At 37.4% G+C, this 11,822-nt stretch overlaps 1 long non-coding RNA gene across 3 annotated transcripts; it reads right to left on the bottom strand.

The window, feature by feature from the left end:
- Positions 1 to 225: 225 nt before the first annotated feature.
- LOC116997927 lies at positions 226 to 8,840 on the bottom strand. 3 transcript variants are annotated; one of them, XR_004418269.1, is made up of 3 exons: positions 8,702 to 8,840; positions 6,336 to 6,520; positions 226 to 2,445 (listed from the first exon to the last, which is right to left on the bottom strand). It is a non-coding gene; the product is annotated as an uncharacterized LOC116997927 (long non-coding RNA). The 3 variants fall into 3 exon arrangements; XR_004418268.1 differs by lacking the exon at positions 226 to 2,445 and adding an exon at positions 3,198 to 3,563; XR_004418270.1 differs by lacking the exon at positions 226 to 2,445 and adding an exon at positions 4,912 to 4,972.
- Positions 8,841 to 11,822: the final 2,982 nt, after the last annotated feature.

Genomic DNA, 11,822 nt, shown 5'->3' with positions numbered 1-11,822 from the left:
AACACGTTTTATCTAAACATTTTATTTTGTTTTCACTAATCTTTTATTTACATTCAATTCCACAATGGCTAATTAAGATTTATAAGCAAATCCAAAAATTAGACAAATTCAGCAGAATTAACTGATATAACAACCACAATGCTTATTATTATAATGCAGCTTTCTACTTATGAATATCCTTTAGATTGTGCAATTCCAAGCTATAAAAAAAGTGCTTTCCCTGCATTTATTTGAGATTTGTACTAATGGCTCTAAGCATGGTATCATCATTAATTACAATAATAATTAGATTCATGAATCATTACAGGAGTTATTTCTGCAGCATTTCATGCTGTTCTTCCACCTGTAGAAATCTATTTTTCTCTTACATTGCTGAAGGAAGGGCTCTGAATCCCCCTGTGATTTGCTATTGATGGCCATTAGCAGCGTTTGAAGAGAAAATAAACCCAGTACCCAACTTTTGGCTGAGTCATCAGAGGAAGTCTACCCTGTGGCAGGAACTAGCTGGTAAGGGACCTCCTTTGCTGTGAGATTGCTCTTGATGTCACACTGGCACAGAGAGGACACTTTTTCAAAAGATACTTCAACACCATATAGGAAAAGGGCATATACTGGCAAGAAAACATCTCTGCTGATGTTAATAGCACTTTCTCCTCATAATTCCCTTATTAGGACAAAGAAAGAAGCAGCTGATGACTATGGCTGATATACTAAAGGGAAAAAAGCCTGGCTTTGCCACTATTACTGTTGCATGCCATTGCCACTCTGGAAGTGTATAGCACTTTTGCAGGAGGTAATTGATCTTAATTTTGTTTCTAGGGAATAATTTTCAAAGTTTCTCTGGAAACAGCACTATCATAATAGATTCATTTATTGAATAAACATGAGACACCTAACATTTCAATTAAAAACAATTCTTCTCTCAACCTGCACTTCCCTATTCTTCTTGAAAAATGCAATGAAATACCTTTAGATAGAAATTATGTAATTTAAGACACATCCATCCAACATTTGGTTCAAGATCACCATCAGTTAAAATATGCCAGACATCAAAGAAATATAAGAGCTGGTTTCATACTTGCTGTAATGAGATGTAAATCCAGATCCTTTTTATTCATGATCTGAATTTTTCTTGAATAGAGCAAGGTTTAGTACTGGCGTTTTTCAGGATTAATTCGCAGATATCCCACTAAAGGAAAAGTGGGTAAAGACAGGGAAAGCACAAAAGTGCATATTCTAAAAGAGCTGATGGTAAAGGCACCCTGATAGCACATGTGAAATTCAGCTGTGGTTTGAAGACATATCTCATAGCAATAAACACTGCAGGACACTGTTACGGGTTTTTAAAGGAACTTCAGTCTAACAAAAAAATCATTACTGCTTTAGTGCATCCACACTGATAAACATGAGCCACGTTCAGCCTTTTTTTGTCCTATAGACTTCAACATGAGCAGATCAAAATCCTTTATGAAAAACAATCAAACTGTTGCTTATCACACAAATCTTATGTGCTGTTGGCAGACACATGACACCCTTGGAGATGGGGCTGTGCGGGACCAGGAGTTGAACTCGATGATCCTTGTGTGTCCCTTCCAGCTCAGCTTATTCCATGATTCTGTGGTTCTGTGACATACTAAGAGTTCTGGAAAGACTGAGTACCAGAGTCATTCGGGGTCCCTCATTCATGATCCACATTCAGAAATTTGATCCACGACTCAGAGAGACAGACTTGCCCTAATGCTCTCCAGCATTAGCAGAGAATGGAGACCATCCCACTCTCTCCCCAGGCTCAATTCTGCTGTAACCTCTGCAGCTGCACAGCTGTCTCCCTAGATCTCCATAAAGCAATGAATTGGTGACATGGTTATGGATGTGTTGCAAAGTTTTTATAAAATCTGTAAACAAAATCAAAGCTGGCTATTCCATAAAGCAAATAATTGCCAGATTGAATTGGGAAACTGATTGTTATAATTGATTCACTTGGATGACACTTCAATCTCTGTAAGTATGTCACAAAGACTCTTCATTCAGGAACACAGATGTGATTGTGTCTTTCAATTCTCTATCTATTCTACCATAATTGAGCATGAATAATGTGCACTAAAAGCCAAATGTCTCCCTAATTAATGCCATTAAGAAGGAACAAATATCTATCTGTTAGTTGAACTGTTGCTGAACCTGCAGGCTTATGTGATTCTTGTCACTAAACATACTATCAGCATTGTATAATGACATGTAAATGAATAAGAATTGTTCTGAATGAAAATGAAATGGTTTGAGAAATAGGAGGTAAAAAAAATTGCACTGCATATCAAAATATATATATAGAAAGTACTTCTATTTCTGGTGGGGGTTGTCAGATCTTTTTGCAATTCACTTCAGGTACATCTGCCTCTCTCCTTATTCCCTTCTTTTTCTGCTTAGGCAAGTAATTCCCACCTGTAACTGAAAAAAATAGATATACTTAAGTTATAGTTTGATAATTATTAGATAATAATGCCTACTTAGATGAACAAGCTAGCTTAAATACAATAGACTTGGCCAAAACAAATCTTTACATTTTTATGCAAACAGAAGAAAATAATAGAAACTAGCAAGACTCCCTGTTCTTCCTGTCCTCCTTGCCTAAAACATGTATTTAAAAGCTCCAACGTGCTCCACAGAATGAATTCATAATTTCCACTTTGAAGAAGGAGATACTTAGGACACACTGTTCACTTCATGTAAAGTTCATATGGTCGATCATACCTTTCAATCATTTTATTCAAGCATCATAAGGTTTAATGTCCAACTCTGAGCCCTATACACAGCTCCAGGGCTCACATTGCCTTTTAAACCACAGTGAATCTTGTACATCTGCCCTTTTGTCTTCACACATAAATGTATATTTATACTTCATTTTCTTTCTCTGTCATGTGTACATACAGAGAATACTTAGGATTGGCCAGAAAACAACAATTTCAACATCACAAATATTTTTAATTTTTTATTAAATATTAAAATGTAAAGTTACAATAAGGTGGTTTTATAACCTAGACAACAAAAATAGCTATGAAAAATACTTCCAAATTCCTTTAAGCCTTTACTACTTATCTTCCTTATCAATAGGTATTAATTTTAAAGCAGTCAAAGGGCAGAGCCAGGACAGCCTCTTTACATTAATGGCTTAGAAGACACTGTTAGTATGCCTATAGCCCTTTGCTGAAAATCAAATTATTTCAGCTTCAAACAGCATTCAAGCAAATTACTGGGGGTGCCCTTTGCCACTTAGTGCATTGCCAATTACCAAATGCCATTAATTTCAAATACAATGAAATATTTTGCTACCACAAGGTTAAAGAGAAAACCTATTTGGAATGAATGAAAGGGCATAAAATGTCACACACAGAAACAGAAAGACAGATTGAAGAGTTACAGCAGGAGTCAGAGGTCCAAAGCATAGATGAGCTGGTTTCCCCAGCATGATTGCTGGCTGTGAATGAAATGGGATATTCACTTGAGATTCAGGAGGCTCTGCACAGTAAAGGATATTGAAGTAGATGCTAAATGCTTTGTGCAGCCTCCTGTGAGGAAGACAAAAGGTTTTTGCTTTTACGTGAAATTGTGTTTAAAACATGTAATAGAAAAAAACTTTTAGTTGAAAGAGCTGTGATGTGTCAGGTTAATCTTTCTGTATTTTAATAATACCCTTTAAATGTGTGAATATTGTAAGATTTGTTTGTTGTTTTGTCTTTTTTTTTTTTTGGTGAAACATCTATTACAAATTTACAGATTTACATTCTGTAATGTCAGAACAGCTATCTGCAGGTAAGAATTACCTTCAAGGAGAAGTTTGACTTCTGTTGTTTCACATTCCCCTTTAATGAAAGGCATTCTGCAATCTAAACTGAAATAATTTAAGATTAAAAACAGTTTAAAAGTCTGGAGTCCAGTTTCCAGGACAGAGAGTGTCAGCTTGAAGAACAGAGAGAAGTTTGGAGCACACAGCAATTGAATCTACTAGAAAACAGCCACCTTCAGAGCAACTTTTGTCTTCAAAACAATGAAATTATTACATATATGTGTAATACTGGTGGTTATGTGGTTATAAACACTGCCCATCAGAAAGAAGAAACTGCTGACATCAGAAGAAGCTTTGCAAATATGTTCTCCAGGATCTGTCCACAATTGTGAGTAATCACTAGCAAAATAAAGTAGCAAACATGTAGGCAGAAAATTAATAAAAATACATAATCCAGGATGTTTGGTTTCTCTCTACCCACAAAACTGGCTCTGTAGAACAGCTATAGATTTTTTTCTTTTGTTATTGTTGTCATTTTAACTGTACTAGTGCCTATTCACCAGCACTGTCTCCATTTGTCATTTAATTTTCCTCCAGCTAGTGATTTATGCTTCCCCTTCTGGCTAATAGTATCTCATTTCAATTACTTCACTTCCTAAGTCCAGTTCCTACAATTACTTGAGAAATGGCTGTTTTCTTTATTGCCCTAGGCACTTCTTTTTACCACAGCATTCCCCATACCTGGCATCTCAGAAAGGTTTGTGCCTGCTATCTAAACTTATCTTAGCTGTAAATTTCACCATTCACATTCTTTTTTTAGTTTGTATTCTCCCTTTCAAACCCTTGAAACCTCTGTAAAGACTCTACTTTCAGAATGATCTTTCTGTGATATATAAAGATGTGAAAACCTTTCAGATCAATTAAAAAGATACTGGGACAGTAGAAATGTAAGACTGAAAGTGAACATTTGAACTTCAAAAACGTGACTGCACAATGGTAGGCACAACCAGATCCATGGAATATCAATTCCCCCTTACTCTCACATGACATAAAACATTTCCCCAAACCTCCCTAACAACCTTAAACCTTTAATAAAATACATACCGGCACGGATAAAAATTTTCAAATGGAGAGAGCAGGTGAACTCAAAGATGCTGTTAATGGTCCAGGTTCTTTCCCAGCAGGGAATCTCTACAACAAAAGAAGTCCAAGGTTGCAATCCCATCCTACACAGCCACAGAGAAAACATGAGGACATGAAGCACAGACTGGCCAGTTGCTGCCACTGTGAGATGGAGAAACTTCCTACCAACCTTCAATCATGAGAAGAATTTTTTTAATCACTTTTTTTTCAGGTTCATATTATACTTCTAATTGTGTGTGTGAAATTTACTAATTAGAAAACTTCATCAGCTTATGCAATGCATAATGTAAAGTCTAATTACCCTGCAGAACACTCTATCATATAGAGTCTAATTATCCTGCAGTATCCCTGTCATTGAAGGTTTATTTTATTAATATACAGTTTAAAAGGAGTCTCCTTCGGAAAAACCCTTAATCCCATGGTATATATGTGGAAAACGTGACCCCGGCTAATTTACTTGACTGAAGGAATATGTTCAAGGTATGCTGCAGTGCTGCTTCCCTACAGGGGAAACAGAACCTTCATTCAGAACTAGTCCAGTTTGCTGAGGTGATGAAGGTAAGCTGACTTTGAAATCCTTTCACTGTGCATCCCCCATTTTCTCCCTGAATGACAGCTTCTCCACCTAGTAACAAAACTGCTCATGGGAGAGTATTTCAGCACAGAGAAGCTGACTCAAAGAAGAATAGTGTGAGGCCAGTGCAAGCTTTCTCTCCAGTTAAATGTGTAATGATCTTACCAAGTAAATCCTGCTTATTAATACATCCTAAGCTAAGAGTTTATTTTTCAAATCTCACACCCATGACAGTGGCCCTCATAGCTGAAGAAAAAAGGCAAGGAAGGTATCCAACGACACAAGTGGCTAAAGGAGTGGAAAAAGATTAATATAGGAAAGACCCAGGATGGGTTTCCATTTCAAACACAGTAACATGACTGCCGTATGTGCCTCTGAGAGCTGTGACAGCTCTCTCAGTGGCCAGCCTGCCAAGCTATGAAGAAACTGAAGTAAAACTACTGCATTTTTTAAAGCTGTCAGATCGATGGGTAAAAAGGGTTAAAACAGGAGTCAAAAGTTTCAAAAGCCCAATAATTTGTGGTCCTGCTTCCTTTATGTGCCTTTGATAAACTTCCTCAAAATGCATTTGGTATTTCTGGAAGTAGATTCATGTTTCTCTCCAGGCTTGATCAAGCTTTTAGAGGCACAGAGCACCTCATAATCTGAAAGTATAACTAAAGAAAAATAAAATTTAAAATGAAATTATTTATATCATCCCTGCCTTACTAGAAGGAAGAAGAGAGAAAGCCAGTGCTTTCACCTGAGCTGGGCATAAACTCCCCTCGTGTACTGCAGCCAAAGGTGTTTGTGCAGGAGGCTGAGCTTCATCCCCCTTGAACCTGTCGTTGTAATTACCTGCACACTCAGGACAGGCTGCTAGTGGTCCGGGCTGAAGTCCAGAATGAAGCATTAAGTGATGGCTGTCAGGGAGATGCAGAGCTGTTGTTAAGGGCTCCTGAGCTGCCAGTCATGCCATCTAACCCACTGCCCTGGTTTCCAGCCACTCCTCCTTCCGGGGTGATGTGCATTGGAATACTCGCCTGGAATCAGGTAAACAGCAGGAAAGTCAATGCAGGAATAATGGCCTGGACAGTCAGCCTGTCTTTCAAAGGGCTGTTCTGGAAAGACAGCAACCCTAATTGCAGAATGGAAGGTGAAAAGGAACAAAACCTTCAACAATAGTGGTGGGAACAAAGTAAACCACAGAAAAAGCATATTTTTCACCCTGTAAAACTACCAATTTTCTAAACTTGCTCTAATGTGAAAAAGATATTTTGAAACTTCAATTACAAAAGAAAAAAAATATAGCAGCAGGCTTGGCTTTTACCAAAGCCAGTTATTTGCTCTAACTTGATTTTAGCTTGTTTTGAAGTGTCCTCTACACAACAATCCAAAAGGACAGGGAAAGCACCTGTAAGTGAATCAGAGCTTTGAACCAAAAATCAAAACCAGAAAATATAACACTTTCCTTATACATGCAGCAATCATTAAAGGATAAGAGATTTTGATCACAGCTGATTTTGATTTTATTCAGAATTAATTTTTTCAGAGAATAAGAACCTTTCTTTTGGTAGATCAAAAAGATTTGTATATCCTATAATGTATATTTTCTGTAATTATTCCAAACCTAAAATACATTGGAGCCAGTGCAAATTCAAGAAAAAAAGAATTCAGTATAAATCTCTGAATCTTTTCTTTCCATAATCCTTTTTGATATTACTGGTTATTGCATACAACAATTTTCTCTAAGCTTTGCATCATTTTTAAACCATTTCAGAGTGGTATAATTGCCTCTGTTTTTAATGGGATAAGAGAGATCATTGTACATGGGGAAACATCACTTTAAGTAACCAGGAAAACAAATGAACATTGCTAGCCTTCAGTTAATCAATAGGAATATAATCTGTAACTGTTGCACAGAAATTCTGATTATTTCCCTTTTTTCTTTCTATCCTTTATGAAGAGGGCAGCTGAACAGTCTGACAATCCCTGATCATATCAGCTAATGCCCTTGGAAACTGAAGTACTTAATGGCTGTGTTGTGGACTGCTGGAACCATGAGGCCTTATTTTTATATTATATGACATAAACCTGCAGGCTTAGTGCCACATCCTGTCCCTGTGCATTTATTAATTTATTAATTATGACAGCAAAATGGGAATAAAATATCTCATCAGCGTGTATTGAAACTTAATTCATCAGTGTCTGTAATACAATTTGAGACCTGCAGATGCCAGTTTATACATTAAATGTGTAAATAGTTACTATTTTTGTAACCACTATCAAGGACTGCTTTCCCATTTTCTCTTCTATTACATTTGTATTTCAGTGGCTGTGCTGGTGGTCCTCAGCAGCTGCAGTCTCACCTGGTTGCCAGGTTCTCATGTGGCCATGGGAGACACCCAAACTCTGCACATTTTTCATTTTCCCATGGTCCTTTTCTTGGTGCATCATATTGCTGCCATGGAGGTAGGTGCTTAATGTTACAGGCTGTACTCAGCCTGTCCTGAGGTTCTTCCACACTTTTTCATTAAAGTGCCACAACTGTCAAAATAATATGACCAAGCTTATTCCATAAAGTACCCCAAAAATTATTTGGGCCTGATTTCTGGTCTATTGTGGCTCAAAATGCATTTGAACCAGTGAACTGGAAGACAAAAACTTGTTTTCTAGGCATTACCGTTCTTTTGATTCATCTGCCTCCTGGTTTATCATGGAAAATAATTATTCATTGTCACTATAATTTTTCTGATCCATAATCAAGGAAAAACAATCCTGGCAGATGGTCTGGGACTGTCTAGGTACAAATAAACACCCCACACAAGACTGTGAAACTCCCTGTGCTGTAACCTTTAGTATTATGAAAGGATTATTCAAAACTGTATAATACCTCAATAAACAAGACAATAGGACTTGCCTACATGTTACCTGCTGCCAAAAGAATACATTAAATATACTGAGGAGCTCAAGCATTCTGGAATTACTGATAAATACTATGCCTTTCTAGACCAGTATTCTTTAGAATAAAAAGGCTAAGGAATCATTTATTAACATACCAAAAGCTCATTGCAGAAATATAGTGCTTGAACAAAGAGTATCTGGCCTTTTCAGTGTTTATAATTTTGTTTTGTACATGTGCTACCACTTTTTAGGCATCTTATTTATCATTCTAAAGAATAAACAGAAGACATATCAATAAGTTTAAATACAGTCTTACTTACTTTAGGTCTGAAGCAGAAAACCACTAAGAAAAATTGCTGAAGACCAGGATTCCATCAAAGCAAAATTAAAATTGAGCTAAAATTGAAAATTCTGTTGAAATTCCAGCCTATGTTTTCATTTATTTACAAAGTGCTAGTTTTGCTTTACATTCCTGGGCTTGGTTTGTGTTTGATCTTTCAGCATAAAAATCCTGATTTCCAGGAGTGCCCAAGACTCCATTTAGGCTCCAAAGAGGTGCAGCATTCGTCCTTCTTAGGGAACAAGTGCATATTTTGATGAGCTGTGTGTCACTGCTTTTGTCAGTTCTGAATTACCTAACCTGTGTGGTTAAGCTCTGACACTCTGAAGGCTGTGCCAATATTTTATTGGAAAGTTAATTTACCCCGGATTAGGGAGAAAAGGTCGCCTGTTTCTGCTGTGCCCCTCCCATCACACCATTAGTGCTGGCTGTGCAGGGTGAGTGGCTGTGGGGGCTGGGGCTGAGCAGTGACTCCAGACCCCAGCCCATGCTGATGGGCAGGAAATGTGCCTGATTTCACACCAGCAAAGAAGCCTTGGCACATTAACAATTTCAGCTTTCTCCTTGCCATTTTGCTGAAAATCTCTGTCCTTATCTAATTCTGTGGAAAAATTATGAGGTAGGCAGGGGGAACAGAAGGGAAATCAGATATCCTTTTAGCCCACCCCAGCGGAAACTCTCAGGCTAGTCTTTCAGTTCTGAATTGAATAATGAAATTAAGTGGTTGTAACAAAATAGCAGCCTCAAATGCAGCAAAACACAGAGAAAATTACCTGTATTCAACCATTTCTTTTCTCCACTGGCGCCTGGCTGGGATGTGGATAATATGATCAGATATTACAGTGATGAACATGGGGGGAAATCTGTAAGAGATGGGAGGGAAAAATGGATTACAAGTGCTCAAAAAAGATTTGAAGGCAACTCCTGCTTAGTGCAATAGAAGGTTTAATGGATGATGAGAGGGGTGTCCACCTTCCAGCAGATATCCTCATGACCAAGACCATGGCATCATTCAGTACCATTGAGACCAAGACTTTTTATTACTGTAAATATTTCTTCTGTTCCAAATGTAAGGCCAGTGGAAGAAGGCAGATGTGCTGTTTGCCATGTTTACCTGTGCATGTCCTGCCTGGGCTGTGAGTAGCCAGCAGAACTAGTGGGAGCTAGTATTCATTCTCAGGTCTCTTTGTTGACTTCTGTATCACCTGCCAAGAAAGGCAGCTTAAAATTTTCCAGATTAAAATTGTCACACAGGTCTCCTGTCTCGCTGCCCAAGTTCTTACCAAAACCAAGCTTTCACCAGTCAAGTATTTCTATTTGGATGAATTTTAGCTTTAATCTAATTACATAGTACCTTCTAGTTTTGCATCTCAAAGACATGGCACTCTGTAAAATGGAGACCTTGAGGGAGTTTCAGCTCTCTGAAAAGGCACACACTTTGGCTTGCAAGAAATATAGCACTATTGAAATAATTTGAGCTACACTGATTTAATACATCTGCTTAGGCCAAATAATAAATTTTACCATCACTTTCATCCATGCCTAAGGACTGTTTTTCAATAAATGTGAAATTGATACTGCTTTGATGAAGCATTAAGAGATGGAAATGTCATCCAAAAGCTATTTTCATTATCGTAGTAATAATGCTGTGGTTACTAATGATGCCATGAAAACGATTCCTATGATCTATATAGGTATCTGCAAATCTAATTAGCTAACCAATAAAATTATTGTTTTCAACTTAAAACCACATCTTTTCCTCTTTGATAGGATGGGAACTTTAAACTTTTTTCCTTTTTTTTACTCTGAAGTGACATCTTCATAAGGTACCTGGCTTGTATCAGGTACCATTAAAGTCTTGATCTCGAGCCTGTTAAAATCGATATGCCTTACTACTGAATTCAATGAGATTTATCCCTGACCATTAATCTGTAATGATTGTTGCTAGCTTATTTTTTACCAGTTCATTTTAAATGATAGTATTTATGATAGCATTATGATAAAGCATAAAGAGTCATGTTGTAAAAAATATCATAAAAGGCAAAAGAAACTCTATTTCACTACTGTTACCACCAAAGGCTCCCCTGTGAGCCAGCAATCCTCACACAAAATTCATTCAGGTCCTCATCTCTGTTTGTCACATTCATTGCTTTCAATCAGAGAGAGGGGGAGAGGAGAGACAAGGTGATGTCTGTGAGGTTCTTTAGGCTCTCTGCAAAATCTACACTTCAATAGCTGAGCTCTGTGCTGCAGGCTTCATCAAAATCTCCTATTGCATCCATTAGATATTTCTGACATGGGCATGGAATACCATCTGGAATTACACAGCTGTAGGTGAGGATGCTTTTTCAGTTGTCTTCAGCTGAGCCCAGAGGTGCTGAAATCTCTGGGAAATTTGCCATCAAATTCAAGTAGGCAGCTTTGCCCCAGTGTTTTCATAAAGTTCCTTGCAAAACTATTGCAGGCCTATTGCAGCTTAACAAGAGTAATTTACATGCAATAATTTGTAATCATGTGGCAAACTGTCTTCTAGTCTGTCAGACACTTCCAGACACTTCCTCCCTTAACAGGATTTTCCCCCCATTTTAAATAGAAGCAAATTGAATATTTTATAACTTTTTTTTCTTTCTTCTTTTTTTTCTTTTTTTTTGGTAATGACTGCTATTTTTAGGCAAAGAAAACGAAATTTTAGTCTCTTGTGCTCAGACAGTTGAATCATCTGACAATTTCAGGAGAAAGAAATGCTGAACTAATGCAATGCTGCAGATTATTCAGCTGAGTGCTTATGTATTTGCAGGTGCCAGGACCATAGAAGATACAGTGCAGCATTCAGATTTAAGAATTGTTCTTCCCTGAAATGTTACTGTAAGAGGGCCCATTGTCTGTTTACTACATACAGGAGTGTGCCTGTGAGTAGTGCTCATTTCCATTTTCCCATCTTGCTGGCCCATTACACTGTTGGAACGCAAACACATTCAGAACTGGAATGAAGATTAGAAAGTGACACAAATTTTCAGAGGAAAAATAATTAATTTTATGTATCTACCAAAATATATTTCTGCTCTTGCTTACATTACTCAGTTTCCCATCATCTGAGCTTT

The sequence above is a fragment of the Catharus ustulatus genome, chromosome 6 (assembly GCF_009819885.2).
Source record: "Catharus ustulatus isolate bCatUst1 chromosome 6, bCatUst1.pri.v2, whole genome shotgun sequence".
NCBI lineage: Eukaryota > Metazoa > Chordata > Aves > Passeriformes > Turdidae > Catharus > Catharus ustulatus.
The sequence above is the reverse complement of the archived record's forward strand: the minus strand, read 5'-3'. Positions and strand labels throughout refer to the sequence as shown.